General features: G+C 41.6%; 1 protein-coding gene across 2 annotated transcripts in view; it reads left to right on the forward strand.

Annotated features, from left to right (window-relative positions):
- Window positions 1-21273, forward strand: part of LOC124264479 — a 64431-nt gene that overhangs the window by 17883 nt on the left and 25275 nt on the right. The window contains exons 2-3 of one of the 2 annotated variants that reach the window (XM_046699218.1): window positions 7597-7702; window positions 15750-15823. The gene's annotated coding sequence lies outside the window, so the exon portion shown is untranslated. The remainder of the gene's footprint in view (window positions 1-7596; window positions 7703-15749; window positions 15824-21273) is intronic. The other variant, XM_046699219.1, reaches the window with a different exon arrangement.

The following is a 21273-nucleotide window of genomic DNA, read 5'->3' on the forward strand; positions in this document are numbered from 1 at the left end:
ATGCACTCCAGATACACCCGCCTCAATCTACAACCAAACCTACTTTCACGCATACACCATTACCAACATCGTACCTTGGCAGATTCACTGACGATATGTGTTCGACTGACGAATAGTAACCCGCCTAAGTTAACTGCTTTCAATTAATTCGGTTTAAAAATGCGTCCATTACGGTACCAATGCAGCTGTGTAGCACATGTATATACACCGTTTTTATGCATTTTGCCTTCTGATTTATCTGCTAATTAGGCAAAGTGACAGATTATATATCTTCCCCTCTCAGACATGCAGCGTTAATGTTTATGAAATGATAACGTGCGGCACTGAGTTCGTAAATAAACTGTCCTCAGTTTCAACATATGAAATGTCAAATCCGACAGAGCCTCGTTCTGATTTATTCAGTGCTGAGTTTGTGCTGCCAACGTTGTTTCATTATGATGTTTTCATCCATGATCAGTCTATGTACCCCCGTTTAATGTGACCCGTGAGGATCCGGGCTAGAATTGCAACCCATTCTTGTCGTAAGAGGCGACTAACGGGATCGAGTGATCAGGCTCGCTGGCTTGGTTGACACATGTCATCGTATCCCAAAAGCGTAGATCGATGCTCATACTGTTGATCACTGGACTGTCTAGTCCAACTGGATTATTTACAAACCGCCGCCATATAGCTGGAATATTGCTGAGTGCGGCGTTAAACAATAACACATGCACTGTGCATGATGAGGTAATACTGCCACCACGCCATGATGTATATTTCCTCAGAGTGATTTACACGTTTGCAGAAAATGAGCAATTTATTGCATCAGTTGTATTACTATAGATGCAAATTTTATTGAATAATAGATTACGTCACAGCAAAAACTTCGATTTTCCATTGATCGAATGCTTCTTGAATTGCTTAATCAATATTTACATGGAAATAAATCAAAACGAAAGTCGTCCCAAAACACGAAACCACAATTTGTGTTCCGCTTTGATAGTTGAACAAGTAGGATTTCTACTTTGTTGGGTTGTTTCATGTGATGCAGAGAATCGTCCGCAGTCACTCTATTATGTATTACCCAATGCCGTGCCGCCTCAGTAAATGGCGGTCATTTGCTGCGCCTCAGAGATTTATTGTCTCCAGAATTGATCCGAGTACTTTCCCTTCACAGTTATGTAGTTAAAGTTTATTTCTCCTGTGTAGTCGTGCAGGTCTGATTCATGTTATCGATTAAGTCACAAAGACATGTAAGAAATCGATACAATCGTTTCGTGAAGGTATCGATCAGACCCGTTGCTGTTTTTAAGGAAATAAATTCTTTCCTTTTATTTGTTTCTGTGTCAGGCGGTAAAGCTACTTAAACATGAACCGATTCCTCCTGCTCCTGAGCAGACCTTATGTATCAAACAAACTTGGGGGGAATGTAACCTTAGGGGATATGTCTCTGTGATGCCACGGTGACCTTTTGCAATTCACAGTCGGTCATCCGGCATGGACGTCCATGTACTTCCAGGGACTTGCCTAGATTGCATGTATAGTATTGTCATTCCTTGAAACTAAATTGCACGTATTGCAGAAACTGAATGTCGCCTGGTTGTAACCTATCTGATTCTGCCATGGTGTACACCACACGAATCCATGAGATTTGTGATTTGGTGTAGCAGTCAAACGTCTTTCTTTTCAATGTTGTCGAACCAACTAAATTTTAGTTCAGCGTCTGATAGTTTCCACGCACGTTTTAACCTTTGAGACATGTTTTAAATTATATCAGATATACTGCTTGGGTTGCTGTTGATTCTGTCAACCATTGGTTCATCGGGCCCAGACTCGAACTTCGAACTGACAGCGTACATGTACAGAATCGGTCTGATTATAGGTAATCTCCCACATCAAAGGGAGTGAATACATCCTGACTGCGGCACGCTGCACATGTGTCGTTACTGAGTTACTTCCTGTCACGTGTGTATCTGTACCGTGTGCAGCTTGGTGAATACGTTGTACAACGAAGTAATTTCCTTCCAGCCTTCAAGTATACCAGTGGATATTTGATGTTCCTATTCAAGTGGCGTTTTTTCAGATGTTTCTGGGATGGTAGGAAATGAAGCGAGATTAAATAGAATAAAAAGTATCAGGTTTGCTGTCTGTATCGTGAGGTCACGAAACTCCGAGGCTGTAGATGGCTGGATTGAGTTAACTGTAAACAGTGGCTTGTAGTGTACCTACTTGTAAGACGACGTAGACGTTTAACGTTTAAGATATTCATAAACTTATTTAATGTGTAACTACTGGAAAACTGTTGGCTTAATAGCTTTATGACATGCATATTCAATTGTTGTTCTTATGTATTACAAATTCAACCCTGTCAACCTTTGTTGATGGCAACAGGATGTTTAGATAAGCCTCAGTCTCCCACTGCCATCATGATTCGGCAATGGTGGGAATCTTACGTCCAACACATGGCTTTTGCGTGCGTGAACCTATGCCTGTGCTTGTGCTTGTCATATATTTTCAGATAATACTAAGTGATAACCAAATAAAAGTGCAAAAACTTAAAACACCAAACTCAATGCAAAACACATCGTGCACAACAATACTGTATGCAAAAATAGATACACTTCTTTTTTTTTAGAAAATGCAAAAAGGTGAAAATACCTGTCTCTTGGGCAGCCGAACATACATGTGCTATCAGGGTATGTAAATGATATGGACGGCATGTGAGACACTCGCACTGATAAAAACCACCACCGATATGCCATGCCAGACACCCGAACAACGCGGCGAGCGAACCGTTGGTATGATATAGGTGGGACCCCTGCCCACATTGCTCAAACATTTGGCTGCTCCAAAGTTGCTGTAACTAACCTAATGCAACGTTACATACATACCGGACAGACACCGGGCAGGCCAAGAACAGACAGACAAACTGTATCAACGCCCAATGAAGACCGGCACTTGGGTACTTTGCGTCTCCCTCATCGATTCCTGACAGTGACGTCATCAACGACGAATGCCTTTGGGTATATTGTTAGTCGACAGACAATGGCCAGGCGACTCATATCTCAAGGAATTACGGCTTACACACCTTACAGTGAACAGATATTGACAGCCGCGGACTGTACGTCATTGACAGCGACGAGACTAGCAGAGGGTCGTCTTCGTTAATGTCTGTTCAGAACTGATTGAAGTCTTGTGTTTTCCGCCAAAGGGGAGAGTGAACGGCGGGATATGGCCTTCAGGAGGTCATGCAGTATGGTGGAGGGGATGTTATGTGGAGAAAATAGTTAGCGGGGAAAACGTCATGGGTAGGAGATTTGACAGCTTACATGGCTGATATTATGTCCTGCCGTTTCTACAACAGGTGCTTTTTGTCAGCATACAGTCCGAACTGTACAGAACGTTCTTGCAAACAAATGGCAACGACTTGCTGTGGTATGCACGTTCCCCGAATATGTTCACTTTATAACACCTCTGGTCGCCAGCGACTACACTGTTCAGCAGAAAGACAAGAACTGACCCAGGACGCCCAAGAAGAATGTCGACGTATTCCACGTAGCGTCGTCAGACGACTGACGTTTATGTGTACCGTAGACGTGTGCCCCTTGTCCATTACGCTGGCAGCTTGTTGTTGCTACCCTGCCCCATGTCGGGCAACTGTCATGCTAATATCAGTTACTACATGACTGGCATCGTAAATATTGTAAGTAAGATTGATCTTTTCAATCCATCCATCTTTTGTGATTTTAAATGTTATGTAGAATAATTTAACAACACAGTAAGCTTTCTTTGGACCGTCAGTATCATTACTAGAGCAGCCCGTACAATAAAAACGGCAATGTTGTTTTGTGTACTGGTTGTTTTTCGGCAGGGAGTAGAAAGAGGGAGTAGAAAGAAAGTTAAACATTATTCCCGGTACGTTGTTCGGACTTACTCCTGCAACGATTGCCCAGGTTCTATATCCAAGGTCACGACCCACAAACCAGGCTATATATATTATACAGGGTCTCGGGGTAAATGGATTCAATCATTTCCGCCACCGTGATTAACCTACAACCTCAACATCTGCACTCATTAAAATAGTGTGAAAAAGAGGTCACGTTATTCAAGCACGGCGTGCATACACTTCTATAGTGTCAAATCCTAGAGTAGTGCTTCTCCGGCACAGTACGCGAGATATACGCAAGTCTGTCCCAGGTGACTGTCTTGTTACTTCATACACTGTCAACCTGTCGGCTTCTAGGTAGTCTGTTTCCGGCGACTGTCATATTACCTCATACAGAGCTAGTATATGTCTGTCAAGGAATGAATTCCCGTTGAGTATTGTTTTACCCCATACGGTGCTAGTATGTCGCCTTCATGGGAATGTGAGATCGCGTGTAAAGATACAACCACTGTACAAGATATCTCCTAGGTGGAAGATTCAGTGGTTGGTATCAAGACCTATCACACAGCTTTCATTAGATGGTAGTGTTAGGGAAGAAGGGGTTCCGTTTCTGTCGATGGTGTTGATAGTGTATGTATGTCAGAACAGCCTGTACATGAATGTACAAGACTGGATGGATGATTGCATTGGGTTAGGCCTCGGTTACACTACACCTACAGATAAACACATCGCTTCACTAATTGCATATTGGGTTGCTGATAATGGCATTGAAACGTTTTCTTGCAGTATATGGTTTCTTTAATATAGAAATAGTGGACGATAATGTCAGTCGAAATGTCACAGTGCGTCGGTGTAATTAAGAGAAAACGCACATACTTAACTGGGTTTGTTGAGACACAGGGGCTGGAGGAGTGAGGCCTGTTGTTATAAACAGCAGTTGGCAGTAGTCAAGCCTTTGCCGGACAGACAAGGAAAGCGAACTAGGACAAAACCCACCTAGTACTTCCATATAAAACATGCTAATCAAAAATGAAACATACATATATTTAAATAAGAAGTTGTCATCCATAAAGTTGTATGTTTCATTTTTGAGTCACCAACTTCTAGAATGCCCATCAAACAATTACATGCTAATCAACTTATCCCACTGGCCTCTGTCATGAAAACATGAAAATTAACTCACTGGGTTCTTGGTGAAAAAGGGTAGCAATAACATATAAAAATAGGATTTTGTCCCAAGGGTAACGGTTCATCCAGTTGTGGAAGGGTAACGGTTCATCCACATGTTAGGGTATCGTGATACTTGTTTAACTATTCATTGAGCCGGTGGGAATTTTGATGATAGCTAAAGTGTATATTTTCTGACACGACTAAAGGGTTACCCTTGCCGTATTCAGATCCCAGTTTTTTCTAAGCCCTTGTTTCTCTCTAAATCTTTGTCAGACGTGCTTCCTTAATAGGGTATGGTAAGGATTAGGTTTAGGGCCGCTGTGTAGAGATGTGTCCCGTGATCACACAAGAAACCTATGATTGTGTGTTCAAATCCCATTTCCCCCCTAATTATGTTTCTCGGTCAGTAGCTTTACCGTGCACCGTAGTTTGATACCTGCATCTCATAAAGGCTGTTAAAGCCTTAAAACACAACTCACTTACTTGCAATTGCCTTAATACACAAGTCAACCGGTACATTTGCAACAAAATATTAATAGTTTGACAAACTGTCATATTTTTAAGATCCGTGTGTGGATAAAAACCTTAATCTATCTCATTGGTTCTGTTGGATGCCTCGAGCTCATTTAGCCACACATGGCTTTAAAAAATCAATAATGCATGTAGGCAAAACATTCGTTCCCTGTTACACAATGCAATATACATATTTATTTTACATTGCTCATTTTGTTGACATACGTTGAAAACAGATTGGTTTATTTTCCGTTTTCCGATAGACGGTAAGCTTCCTGTTTATTCTGTAGCTGTCTAATAATTAGTATCTGTTTTTCATCTGCACTATATCGATTTACCTCGGTTGTTAATAATTTGAATTCCATTACATTGGACTGACGCAGACAGCCTGTGCATTTCCTGGCTATCAGCGGTCCTCGCGTCAGTATTGTCGAAATGAATTTCACCGCTTATCAAAGCACATTATCAAGTCGTCGTTCATGCCTCGGGGGCTGTTTTGTAGGGTATGTTAATGTGTTGCGTTGTTATACGAACACCTGTATGAATATAAGCTATCTAATGAGCAAGATCATTTAAGCAGCATGTATGAATAGAATCATGCTAACAAATTAAATCCGTTTCGGTGCATAGGGTTCATAATAACGTGCTATATAGTGCTATCAGACAGACGTGAAACGTGTTTGCTTATAATGTAAAGAGTAATTTTGAGTGCCCTAGATTGGGTCTAGAGCCGCTTTTGACGCTTATATGACGCAGTCGCTGCTTACTGTTGGATTAAAACCCCAAACTATTTATAATTCATATTTATCAGTTATGATTAACAAGACGTTAACCACTTTAGAGAAACCCACGAACAACCCAAGGGTCGTAATCGTGGCGAAACTTCAAATTCAGCTAATTATCACAGGATCCTTGCACACCTCAGGACGCCTGAAACCATGAACGGGTTCTAATCTATGTTAGCACCATATACGTACAACGCGTGTTTAACAATAAGTGAGCGAGCGAGTGAGTATAGTTTTACGCCGCTTTTAGCAATATTTCAGCAATATCACGGCGGAGAATCGAACCCGGGTCTTCGCGTGACGAGCGAAAGCTTTGACCGCTGCGTTTAACCTAAGTGGTAAACACCTGATACTTGTGCCTATCCTTGCTGTCACCCTGTGCTAAGTCACGATGACATGATAAAACTACAATACAGTTCATACGACTCTCGGGGCGGGGGAATAGCCTAGTGGTTAAAGCGTTCGCTCGTCAGGCCGAGGGCCAGGGTTCAATTCCCCATATGGGTACAATGCGTGAAGCCAGTTTCTGGTGTGCCCCACCGTGATGTTGCTGGAATATTGCTAAAAGCGGCGTGAAGCCAAACTCACTCACGACTCGATGGGCATCTCATTGTTAGCTACCTGAGGAAGTCGACCTGTACCATAAATTGTACATGTAATGTAATGTAACTATGTAATGTGAATGACGGATTGCTTGTTTTTCAATTTGGTACTGTGACGGTTTCTGTTTGTAAATAATAATGCATTGAATATATTTGTTTATAAACTAAAAGTCATTTGGACTTTGTACTTGAAAAAATATCCATGAATACCGACTTGTTCTCGTCACTATATCGCTGGAATAATGCCGATGTGAGCTCAACTCAACTCACGACTCATGCTTGCATTACACATTCGAATAGCTGATGCAGGAGTCGAAATATGCTTGAGAGTGCACTACGGGGCCACTCGAATATGCGTGATGAGCTCATGTCAGGTAAAAGTCATAACGGGAACTGACCATCGACGTCACAGTCCAGTATTGATCGTCAGATGTGGACAAGTGTGACTTCGTTAAATGGAAATAAGAACGGCTTTGTTTTGTGTCGCGGTACTTCAGCATAATATGTTAGGTGTATGTAGACGCCCTGCTCTCATGCCATATAGTTTCACCGTTAATGGATGTATTTCTGTAGTGGGATGAATGCAAGGCATGAATATCAATATCGGTTTATTGTTGAGATAGTTTTTACTGCCACGTACACTTACATATTAATTTTCCAGCAAATGACTGGTATGAGCCCTTTGAAATAACAGGCATTCAGACTGTCAACAGATGTTGTTGAGGTTGTGGCAATAGCGGCTTTACCCGGACGTGAATACTGGCGAGGTGAGTCCAAACTAGCATGGTATGGTATGCATGTATGTCTGTTTGCCACATGTGGTGGATATATATATGTATGTCTGTTTGCCACATGTGGTGGATATATATATGTATGTCTGTTTGGTGGATACATGTATGTCTGTATGCCACATGTGGTGGATATGTGTATGTCTGTTTGTCACACGCGGTCGATACACGTATGTCTGTTTGCCACATGTTGTTGATACATATGTATGTTTGCCACATGCGGTTGATAGATACATGTCTGTTTGCCACATGTGGTGAATACATGTATGTCTGTTTGCCACATGTGGTGGATATATGTATGTCTGTTGCCACATGTGGTGGATATATGTATGTCTGTTTGCCACATGTGGTGGATATATGTATGTCTGTTTGCCACATGTGGTGGATATATGTCTGTATGTCTGTATGTTTGCCACATGCGGTGGTGATATGTATGTCTGTTTGATACATGTCTGTTTGCCACATGCGGTTGTATAGATACATGTCTGTTTGCCACATGTGGTGGATATATGTATGTCTGTTTGCCACATGTGGTGGATATATCTGTCTGTTTGCCACATGTGGTGGATATGTGGTGTATGTCTGTTTGCCACATGTGGTGGATATATGTATGTCTGTTTGCCACATGCATGTGGTGGATATATGTATGTCTGTTTGCCACATGTGGTGATATATGTATGTCTGTTGCCACATGGTGGATATATATATGTCTGTTTGTGCATATGGTGGATACATATGCGTGTTTGCCACATGTGGTGGATATATGTATGTCTGTATGCCACATGTGGTGGATATATGTATGTCTGTTTGCCACATGTGGTGCCACATGTGGTGGATATATGTATGTCTGTTTGCCACATGTGGTGGATATATGTATGTCTCGATTATGCCACATGTGGTGCCACATGCGGTTGATGTATGTCTGTTTGTGGTAGCATGCGCGGTTGATATATGGTGTGATACATGTCTGTTTGCCACATGTGGTGGATATATGTATGTCTGTTTGCCACATGTGGTGGATATATGTATCTGTTTACACATATGTCTGTTTGCCACATGTGGTGGATATATATATGCGTGTTTGCCACATGTGGTGGATATATGTATGTCTGTTTGCCATGTGGTGGATATATGTATGCGTGTTTGCCACATGTGGTGGATATATGTATGCGTGTTTGCCACATGTGGTGGATATATGTATGTCTGTTTGCCACATGTGGTGGATATATGTATGTCTGTTTGCTGTTTGTAGCATGTGGTGGATATATGTATGTCTGTCTGTTTGGTGGATATATGTATACATGTGGTGATATATGTGTCTGTTTGCCACATGTGGTGGATATATGTATGTCTGTTTGCCACATGTGGTGGATATATGTATGTCTGTTTGCCACATGTGGTGGATATATGTATGTCTGTTTGCCACATGTGGTGGATATATGTATGTCTGTTTGCCACATGTGGTGGATATATGTATGTCTGTTTGCCACATGTGGTGGATATATGTATGTCTGTTTGTAGCATGTGGTGGATATATGTATGTATGTTTGTCACACGCGGTCGATACACGTATGTCTGTTTGCCACATGTTGTTGATACATATGTATGTTTGCCACATGCGGTTGATAGATACATGTCTGTTTGCCACATGCGGTTGATAGATACATGTCTGTTTGCCACATGTGGTGAATACATGTATGTCTGTTTGCACGTGTTGTTGATGCATATGTATGTTTGCCATATCTGGTAAAACATGTATCTCAGTTAGCCATACTGGGTAGAAACATCAGTTTGCCTTATGTGGTGTATACATTGTACACCTAAACTATCTGTTTGCCTTACATGGTGTGTATATGGGTACTATCTGTGAGGTATACGTGATAAGAGTGACTTGTGGGGTCAATTCTAGTCGGTACAACTTCTGTGCTATGACCTCCATAGTACGATCAGACACGTTATCTTCCTGTGACCTACAATACTTTATCTGACATGACAGTGTATAAAAACTTTTGGTTACTTGGTGCCTGTATCAGTTGTGAGACAGTTATTATTAGTAGTGTCTGACGTGTATACCTGTCATTTCCCACAAAGTTACCGGGTTAGAAGTGGTCTTCCGCAACCCGTGCTTGTCGTGAGAGGCGAGAGTAGTGGGATCGGGTGGTGGTCAGACTCGCAACCCTGGTTGATTCATGTCATTATATCATCATAGTTAGATGCTCATGATGTCAATCACTGGATTATCTGGTCCAGACTCGATTATCTACAGACCACCGTCATATAGATGGAAAGGTGCTTTAACAAGAAGCAAACAAACCCAAATATAGAAAGGAATGATATCCCGCTCAACTGAGGACGATCCTGCAGTTCATCTCAACCTACAAAATGAGGAATTTCTGTCTGTTTGATGTGGGAAGAAAGCCCGGGGTTTCTAGACTCGGACCTTACTGCTCAACTGAAACTCTCAAGCAAGTTGTCAAACCACGAAATATAATCAGGACGAGACAGGGATTCGAACCCAATATCATATTCCTGACATATCTTACCACGTGCGTCCAACCGTGCCATTCCATGTGTGTATAAACAAGAGATACGTACATCAATGTGTGTATTATACCGACATTACTAAATTCGTGTCAGACCCACGCAAAACTTAACCCTCGTTTCGTGATCAATGTAATGTCAGCTAATGCCCAAGTAAATCTCTTCAATAATTGTGCACGGCCGTTGGTTAATTTTCATTATCAGAATATGAGTCATAGCTGTGCTTTCATTTTGAATTCAGTTTTCATTAGCTGTGTACATCAAGCGTGCAAACTGTTTCCACTGTTGAACTTGCACAAGTTCCAATTAGATTATACCGTCGCTCTCCTATCGATAAACCATCGAAGCAGCGAATGAAGAGAAGTGACACGGGAGCTATTATACACGTATATACTGCTGCCTTCAGAGGATGGATGTCGACATTGACCGCTGAACTTCTCACACTGCCAGTCATTAGCTTATTTCATTATGAAAATGGTCACTCTGGTAAAAGGACTTGACATACAAATCCTACTTGGACACTGTGTGGATACTACATACAGCTCCTCACATCGACGTCGGTGCCAAGTTCCATTAATTCTACAGACTCGGTAGTTGTTTCATATGTCAAAAGCTGCAGTGAGCTTGTGTGCCATTGCCACAAATGCTAATCTCATCAGCGTGAAGCCCTGGCCCTGATCAAAGTATTCGGGTATAGCCTATATATTCTTTACCGTAGTCGACGTATTAACTACACAGGGGGCATAAAGGTTTCACAAGGCTTACTGTTTACCTTTGCTGTGACTACATTATTGTTTAGAACTCCATCATGAAGGGGAGTAAATCTTTACGTGTCATCGTAATAGAAAACCCTTGAAATTTTGTTTTGGAGAAATGTAAGTGGGATACTTTGGAGAAGTGTAAGCGGGGATTTTAGCGCTTAATACGTCTGATACGGTACTTATGTCTTTGGTCAGTCGATGTTAGGAGCTTGACCGTAGGAATAGACTTTGCTTTAAGAGAATGCGATTATTTACCATAATCGAGTGAGGAAGGACAGGGTTAAATTACTGAGTAACGTGATGTATTTACTCTTCCACCCTAAGACGCTGACTTCGTTACAGGGCTAATGCTATTTCGCACTGAATACTGTGAAAGTTCAATAGGAGTTTTTGTATAGTTGGAACCGACACTGATCTCAAACTGAGAACCATTTCGTCTCATCCTGGCCAATAATATCAACGTGTTTCTCTCTACACGCCATTATACGAGTTCTTCCGAACTTGATTATCAGCTGAGACGGATTCCTGGGGTTGTTAAAGGCCGATGGGCAGTATCAGTAGCAGCTGTTTAATTGTACTTTTCCATTAGTTAGGTCTCGCACCTGTCTCTGACTTTAAACAACAAAGGTTATGGCTGAGTTAGTGCCTCATCTTGTACCTGCTACCTATAGCACATCCAATCACTAATCAGAGCTGGATACAATTAATACGATCTAAAATGACTGGAAGAACAAAACGGCTTCAGTGAGAAACAAAACGTCCATTCAGTTGATGAATTACCTAATAAAAGTCCATAGAAATATTGGCGAGCCATCGGTTGGTGTTTTGCAACCCAAATGAAATCTGTCTCGTAGGAAGTAAGATTGATTAACGATCCTGATTGTTTGGTTTAGATTTTACTGTTGATAAAATATTACTGGTCTATTTTGGTTTTAATGATATCTGACAGGCGGAAAACAATTGACCGGAACGTTGGTTTGCTATTTGCGAAGCTGCTCTTATTGGTATAACAAATTTGACGTTCATTTCTTGCTATAACTCGTATAGAACACAACCAGTTGACCGGTGTCTCTGGTTACGACAGACTTACAGTATACACGTACAACAAGCGGGGTGGTTAAGGGGTGTACCTCAGTTGACATATGGGGATATGGAAGGTTTGTCGAGGAAGTGTATGTGGCAAACATCAAGGTTTGATTTAGTAGATGTGACGGACGGACATCAAGAGGTGATTCAGTGAGTGTGTGAATTTAGTTTTACGCCGCTTTTAACAATATTCCAGCAATATCATGGCAGGGGACACCAGAAATGGGCTTCACACATGTACCTATGTGGGGAATCGAACCCGGGCCTTCGGCGTGACGAGCGAACGCTTTAACCACTAGACTACCCCATCGCACACGAGATGATGTAAGGGTATGGCAGACATAACAGTTTAGGTGGGTCTCTGGCGGTTGATAGCGTACAAAGTATCAGAAGCCAGTCGCAATCTCTTTTGGCATGTTCCTACGAACAAATAACTTTAATGAAACTCCCAAAATCGTACTCCCGCGGCGTTTACTACTGGGAACGGTTCCATTAAAGAGAGTAGAGTGGAGGGTTCGTTGTTATTCTAAACAACACTTTTACTTCTGTGATGGAATATGAGAGAATGACAGTTCTACCACAAAGGCCGCTGGGTAAAACAGATGATGAAAATACTGCATAGTGCAGAAAAGGCAACTTCAGATTGTGAACTTGTATGGAGTATGACGTTATTAGTTCACAGAAACGGCAACTTCAGATTGTGAAATGTCGTTATTAGTTCACAGAAAGGGCAACTTCAGATTGTGAACTTGTATGGAGTATGTCGTTATTAGTTCACAGAAAGGGCAACTTCAGATTGTGAACTTGTATGGAGTATGTCGTTATTAGTTCACAGAAAGGGCAACTTCAGATTGTGAACTGGTATGGAGTATGTCGTTATTAGTTCACAGAAAGGGCAACTTCAGATTGTGAACTGGTATGGAGTATGTCGTTATTAGTTCATGGAGTATGTCGTTAACGGCAACTTCAGATTGTGAACTTGTATGGAGTATGTCGTTATTAGTTCACAGAAAGGGCAACTTCAGATTGTGAACTTGTATGGAGTATGTCGTTATTAGTTCACAGAAAGGGCAACTTCAGATTGTGAACTTGTATGGAGTATGGTATGGAGTATGTCGTTATTAGTTCACAGAAAGGGCAACTTCAGATTGTGAACTTGTATGGAGTATGTCGTTATTAGTTCACAGAAAGGGCAACTTCAGATTGTGAACTTGTATGGAGTATGTCGTTATTAGTTCACAGAAAGGGCAACTTCAGATTGTGAACTTGTATGGAGTATGTCGTTATTAGTGAACTTGTATGGAGTATGTCGTTACAGAAAGGGCAACTTCAGATTGTGAACGTTATTAGTTGCAACTTCAGATTGTGAACTTGTATGGAGTATGTCGTTATTAGTTCACAGAAAGGGCAACTTCAGATTGTGAACTTGTATGGAGTATGTCGTTATTAGTTCACAGAAAGGGCAACTTCAGATTGTGAACTTGTATGGAGTATGTCGTTATTAGTTCACAGAAACGGCAACTTCAGATTGTGAACTTGAACTTGTATGGAGTATGTCGTTAGTCATGTCGTTATTAGTTGTGAACTTGTATGGAAATGTCGTTATTAGGGCAGAAAGGGCAACTTCAGATTGTGAACTTGTATGGAGTATGCCGTTATTAGTTCACAGAAAGGGCAACTTCAGATTGTGAACTTGTATGGAGTATGTCGTTATTAGTTCACAGAAAAACTTCAGATTGTGGCAACTTCAGATTGTGAACTGAACTGTATGGAGTATGTCGTTATTAGTTCACAGAAACGGCAACTTCAGATTGTGAACTTGTAACTTGTATGGAGTATGCAGTGCCGTTATTAGTTCACAGAAACTGCAACTTCAGATTGTGAACTTGTATGGAGTATGCCGTTATTAGTTCACAGAAAGGGCAACTTCAGATTGTGAACTTGTATGGAGTATGTCGTTATTAGTTCACAGAAAGGGCAACTTCAGATTGTGAACTGGTATGGAGTATGCCGTTATTAGTTGAAAGTCAGATTGTGAACTTGTATGGAGTATGCCGTTATTAGTTCAGATTGTGAACTTGTATGGAGTATGGTTATTAGTTCACAGAAACAACTTCAGATTGTGAACTTGTATGGAGTATGTCGTTATTAGTTCACTGCGTTATTAGTTCACGGAAACGGCAACTTCAGATTGCGAACTGGTATGGAGTATGTCGTTATTAGTTCACGGGACTAAACTTAAGTTCACTGCGACGCTCAGTCTGTGGTATTACTAGTGACGTAGATAGTCTCTTTCGACGAGTGAGTGAATGACTTTAGTTTTACGCCGCACCCCGCTAATACATTCCCGCTCTATGGCGGCGGTCTGTAACTAATCTTGACCAGACAATCCAGTGATCAACAGCATGAGCATCGACTTACGCAATTGGAATACGATTACATGTGTCAACCAAGTCAGGGAGCCTGACCACCCGATCCCGTCAGTCGGCTCTTACGACAATCATGGTTACTGAAGATTAATTCTAACCCGGGGCTCCACGGGTCCTCTATCGACGAACCGTATATATAGTTTCTGCGGTGTTTGTGACGTGGACACCTATCCATACTTCCATTTCTTGTCTGATTATCATCCTCAGTGGGTTTCACACTCCTTGTGCCGCCAAACTCACCCTCACATCGTTTCAAGGATGATGGTCCAAGTCACTCCGAAGTTGCTTTGAATGGTGGCAGGTTAATGATTTATCAAACTCATAAAGACTGGTTTAACAACACGTAGTTTGTAAAACATCTACAGCAGAAAACAGCTTACACTTCTTTCCAAATGGTGAAAATGCGTGAAGTACGTCCTTGACTCTGAAAGATTTGCGTAAGACAACAAGGTATTTCAAGGTAGCTTTTTCCCACTTGCTTGAAGTTCATTGTCATTGCCTATGACGCATAAAACTTAGATTTGCGATAGTGTTCTACGTTTTGCATATGGTAATATAGAAGAAGCGAGTGAGTGAGTTTAGTTTTACGCTGCTTTAGCAATATTCCAACAAAATCTCGGCTTGGGACACCAGAAATGGGATTCGCGTATTGTACCCATGGGGGTATAGAAGGAAATGTTGCAACAGCCTCAGTTGTCGGTAGTTATTTACTGATCACTTTGGAACTTGGACGAACGAAGGGATGACACTAAGTATCAGTAAGCACTTTCAACACCAACAGCAAATGTACATTGAGAATACTTACACACGCTTCAACAGTTTATTACGTCCATGCCCGTGATAAAGCATCAGAACAGTGCCGCGACATTAACGAGACTAATCACGATGTTAAGGACGTCATTTGTTTGCATGCTCATGTTGAGGGTTCAGCGGGTTATGTTATTTGTGTCTGATCAGCCTCTGCTGAAGAAGCTACTATTCATATCTCTGTATTCGACTCCACATTCGACGTACATAATAGGGATGACTGTTCATTGTCGGTGTGCAATGTCGAGACCCCAGTGAATGCCAGAAAGTGGAATCGATGTAATCACGCAGCAAGACGCCATCCTTCTCTGTAGGTAAGCAGGGTAGAGTTGAGAGGCCGTGGCATCGATCAGCAACGTAAGCTTGCTATCCATATTCATTCCAAATAACTTCACATTGCAGTTCAGGCTGAAGCTCACAGCGACGTGTGTGGGGGACCTGGATTTGTGAACTACAGAGAAGACATCCTGTGAAAGGTAGGTACTCTCGATTAATAACATACGCCTGTAGGCTGTTCTTATCCTTATTGTTTGAGCAAGTGTTTAGCTGCAATTGATTTTGCCTTAGCGGTAATGACACTATGCAGTGTGACAATTATAGTGTTGAGTATCCAGCTCTATTAAAACTGGCCTGATACAGGGTATTAGTTTGGTGATCTTCAACAGTTACACTAATGGAAGTAGTCGTTCACTTTAGGATGGACTTAATTCGTACTGACTCATCACTCTTTAAACGAACGTGCGCTGTTGCTTTGTCCTGATATGTAAGTGTTAACAACTCGTAACTCAAACAAACGTTGGTCTACGTTCCACTCTTAGTGGATTTTAATTACGTATGTTTATATGGAAGGTTTTGACGTCCACGGTCGTAAATACATGTCAACATGTCATGTTAAACTCATACAGCCGGCGGAAGGGCGTTAGGGAAGGTATAAGCTCGACACTATACAACCCACATTTTTATTGCGGCGGCGAACACATTTTCTCTCTCTCCCCTTTTCTCTCTCTAAATCTGTAAATGTCACTTAAGCGAAATTCAGAGGCCTTGCGCCTTGCGTATATTGCACGGAAGACAGTACATGTCAAGGTGATCTTACATTCAGGTGTGATTTAATATCCCTGAAAGGCTTCCATATTATTCATTAAGCCACCGTCTAGCCCTTCCTGTATCTGGAATGAACTTAGTTTTACATTTCTCGCCAACATTAACGAAACCGGAAACCATGCGGTGAATAATTCAAACGTGAAATCAATGTACTGGCTCTCCAGATTCCCCGACAGCCATGTCGAGACAGTACATGTATAGGTGTATTAGACTAGATGAAAGTTGACCGAATATTTCAGTATTCCATATTACCGATTGGCCACACTGCTGTAGACGTCACAAGCTGTCGAGTCGACTCGGCACTGATCAAAGACATCCGATTGTATGTTAATTCGGAATCTTTACGTAAACGTCATTCACGTGAAGCGTAAGTTAATCAAACTGTTACTAAATTGGATCTGGCTCTTCTTTGTGTTTTAATCTGGTAATTGCGGTCGCTGGATTCCCTTTAGCGTTTGGTTTGTTGCCTGTTCATCACAGACATCTCTGATGAGTGTCGCTATTTCCTACATAACAAAGACATACAGACAGTGCCGCTCGCTTGTAGATTTTTTTCCGTCACTCATGCAGATATTCTTTACGGAAACCAGAACGACTAATTCAGTTCTCTCCGACTTCCTTATTAGGAAAAGAGAGCTCGACAAACTTCTAAGGGGAACAAATTAGTAATCTTGTTTAACCCGGTCGGTCGTCCTCGCCTTCGATTTGTAAAGAAGTGAGTATTTGGGCAAGCGAAGTAATATATGACCCTGGAATAGACGGCCTTCGTTTCTCTTTGAAAACTATTTCGAGACACTTGTATTTTACATGAACGATTCTAATCACTAAAATGAATACGAAGAGGACACTGGAACCTGGTTTCCCCTTATAACAGTATTTGTTCTATTACACTGTCTTCGTGCCTTGCGGTGAAGGAACAGCGCGTGTGTATCGACCAGGTTCGTTAATAGCATCCCGTGTAATTTCTCCATTGAAACAGACTATGTCGTATGGCCGTATCTCTTCCGTGAGTCTTTGACAATCGCGTTCATATTTCATCTTTTAGATCATCAATCATAACGTGTTGCAGTATCCTGACTTTGTCTCTGGGGGCGTGTCACAATTTTGTCTTTAATGTAATTAAAGGTACTGTTAGTGGTTGATGTGGTTTCAGGTTATGGTTGTAGTCGATACAGTTTCTTTTAGAGTATGTGGTTTTACATTATGGTTGTAGTCGATACAGTGTCTTATAGAGTATGTGGTTTTAGTTCAAGTGTTCACTCTCGAGTTGATCTATCTAACTTTAAGTATTTGCAGAATGCGTTGAATTAGATGGAATATTTATGACAATTGTGATTGAGTTAAGTCTTACGCCGCTTTTAGCAATATTCCAGCAATATTACAGAGTGAAACCTCATTAAATGGCCTTCACACATTGTACCCATGTGGGAAATCGAACCCGGGTCTTCGGCGTGACGATCGAACATTTTAAGCACTAGGCTATTCCACCACCCCAGGCTATGCCGCCATTTTATCATTATCCCAGGGACAGTGGAGGTAGCCTAGTGGTTAAAGCGTTCGCTCGTCACGCCGAAGACACGGGTTCGATTCCCCATTTTGGTACAATGTGTGAAGCCCATTTCTGGTGTCCCCGCCGTGATATTGCTGGCATATTGCTAAAAGCGGCGTAAAACTAAAACTCACTCACTCATTATCACAGTTATATAACGGACCAGGATGTAAGGATTCTGTTTCATGTGTGGAACTGAACCCTGGTTTTCGGCATGGGGTGTCTACTCCTCTACCATTTCCCCACCCCGCCTGATTCAGATGAACAATCAGCTGCTTTGTTGTGTACAAAGCGTTATCGGGCTCTGACCGTCTCCTGAGCAAAACACAGTGACAATCACCATTGTTTCTGTAGACACTAGGCGCCGTCCAGGAATTAATTTGATTTCTTATCTTTGTTGATTTACCAGTTTTGTAAAATTGTTTTTGTATTGTTTTCTTTATTCGGATGTAACTCATGTTCATGACTGCAGACCTGTTCTCGTCGCTATATGGCTGAAATAATGCCGATGTGACGTAAAGCCCAACTCAACTCAACTATTCCGATGTAACGTGGCCACGTAAGGATCGTGAACTGTTTCCTGTGAGTTCAATAGAGCATGGCTACCCCCTGTCTAGACGACCAAGTCACAGATAAAGATATAATATAGGATGTGATGAGAGCACACGTGATAAATCAACAGACATGAGCATGACAATCGTTATCCTCCACTCTGTAATGTCTAGTCCTACTCCTTATAGACTATCAGCTGGAGTATGCGATAATAAACAATCATTAAATATAGACTTTTTTCGAGAACCGACGAACTCTGAGCTGTATTTTGCGAAATGTCATCAGGAATCTATCTGGAAAATAGGCAACATATACGGAGATGGCTATTTTTCCCCCAGAGCGAATATTCGATTTTGTTGTTACACACATCATGAAATATATCAACTCATATAATCTTTATAAGGAGTATGCTTCGATGTATGAGGACGTTGATTGGTCATGGTTTACCTAGATAAGACAGCAAGACGCACACTAACGTGACCATAAACACCCGGTGTCAGATATGTCGGCCGCGGTTATGGTTATGTGTTCAAACTCACTTTTTGGTTTTTAAATAGTTTGCTGTATATTGATTTAAATATTTTAGGAACAGGTAACTTACATTTCCTAACGAAAGTCCTACTACTTTGGGCAAGTGTCGAAACGGAATGAACTTTCGGGTCAATACGTTCGGTTTATACAGATTCCCTGTGTAGATTACATTATGTACGTTCGGTTTATACAGATTCCCTGTGTAGATTACATTATATACGTTCTTTGACAAACGCGCGTTGTAGGTTCAATATACACTGACATTAAAGGCGCGTTCCCCGCCATGTGAAACTGTTTCATGAACCTGGTGATCTGATTCCACTAACATGATATTTGCTTACTGTAAAGACGACCTGGATGAGGCAAAATTGTCAGTTCACAGACATAATACATAATACATATAAGACCTACTTGCTCTGTCTTGGTGGTTATCCGTGTTTGAAACAAGCAAGGTGTCGTTGTTAGAACGTTGAAGGATGGTTACCCTGGTTGGTGCCTGGTAGTGAGAGAATAAAGCATGGGCTGGTCGATATCGAGTCCTAATACCGTGTCTGGGTGGAATATTCATGTTAATCAGTGGCATGATATCAATCATGGTATGAGTTTATGAGTTAGCACTATAAACCGGCATTCGTTTATACGGGCACGCACGGGCGGATGCACTTACTATATAAATGCAATAAGCTTGAAAAACCTGATTCCGCATAACGTCAACTTAATTAATTCCTGAAAAATTACAGTACAATCGACTTAAGTGACATGCTGAGTTAATGGATTTCGACACCGAGGTGTTACCAGAGTAATCGTGGTGCCTTGGGTTTCTGCAACAACATTCACCTCACTACAACTTCAATGATAACTTCAGTCCATGCAGCTTCCACTGTCCCTACTTCCACTCTCTTTAAACCTACTTCAGGGAGGTCCAGGTTTCCACTCAACTAAATGGTTCTTTCACAAAAACCGAACATATTACCATTAAATCACATCGGAAACAAATGAGGCAGGAAGGAGTGAAGCGAGCATAACGTGAAAAATAATCATTTGTCATTTTCAAATACCATTTTTATGTCATACATTCGTGGACCTGTTGTTTGTTGTTGAAGTATCTGCGCTGGAATTGAATGCCTACACAGATGAATTGATCAATATTATGTTGAAATCACGAGACACGAGGTTGCTAATAAACGCTTATTGTAATCACATCATTGCCACGAAACACTACTGAAACACACGAATATACTGTGATACGTTCGTGTGTGTAATAGAATTTACTCTTCTTTGTGCTTAGTACGTATCTGAGAGGGCTGATTGATAAATGCTAAGCCTAACACATAAAGACTTAACCTGAACATTTGCCAACGATGTTGGAGGGATGTTAGCCCAGTGTCGTGGACGTCCTGTCTGTCCAAAACCTCAAGCTGGTCTGACGTCACGTCGTTGTCGTCGTTCGAGATTCACAAATCATTGCAATCCTTTTAAGGTCATTTTAAAACAACTAGATTATCACCAGATTGATGTGCCTCGTTTCTAATGAGGTGGCGCAATCTTTTGTACCCAGGATGGTTACACTTTATTTATTGCCAAGTTGCTGTGACATTGGAATGCATTCGAGGGAAATGCCGAGTAAACTACCAAACTGGTCGTCATTCAATACTCGTCGGTCATGACCATAGCATGGATTCTCACCAACATTTCTGGTGTTGTAGACGTCACAGGACTTCCGGTCTCTCCTCTGACAGGCAAACCATGCGTAGGAAGAGGACTCGTAAAGATGCGGCTCAGCAACCTGTACGTGTCAAAAGAGGCGACTAACGGGAATGAGTGGTCAGGCTCTCTGACTTGGTTGACATGTGTCATCGTATCCCAATTGCGTAGGTCAATGCTCATGCTATTGATCACTGGATAGTCTGACCGCCGCCGAACACATATCTTCATGGCCACTTTCTGGAAGTTTTTGTTCAACTTGACAGATTCATGGTTATTTCACTGACTCTGACTTGTCACGTGTCTCAGAACTTATCAGTCCGCCCCCGTGCTATGTGATTCGCCCTTCACCATTGCAAGTGTCTCCCTTTAAGGGTACTCCCAGTCCCTAGCTGGTGGTGGCCAGTTGTACAACGAAACATTCCCTGCTATATTCTATTGTTCGTCGGGTTACTAACAGAAACATGTACAAGCGAGTATTTCTCT

This window comes from Haliotis rubra, unplaced genomic scaffold (genome assembly GCF_003918875.1).
Source record: "Haliotis rubra isolate DU_JTF1 unplaced genomic scaffold, ASM391887v1 Scf927, whole genome shotgun sequence".
Lineage (NCBI taxonomy): Eukaryota > Metazoa > Mollusca > Gastropoda > Lepetellida > Haliotidae > Haliotis > Haliotis rubra.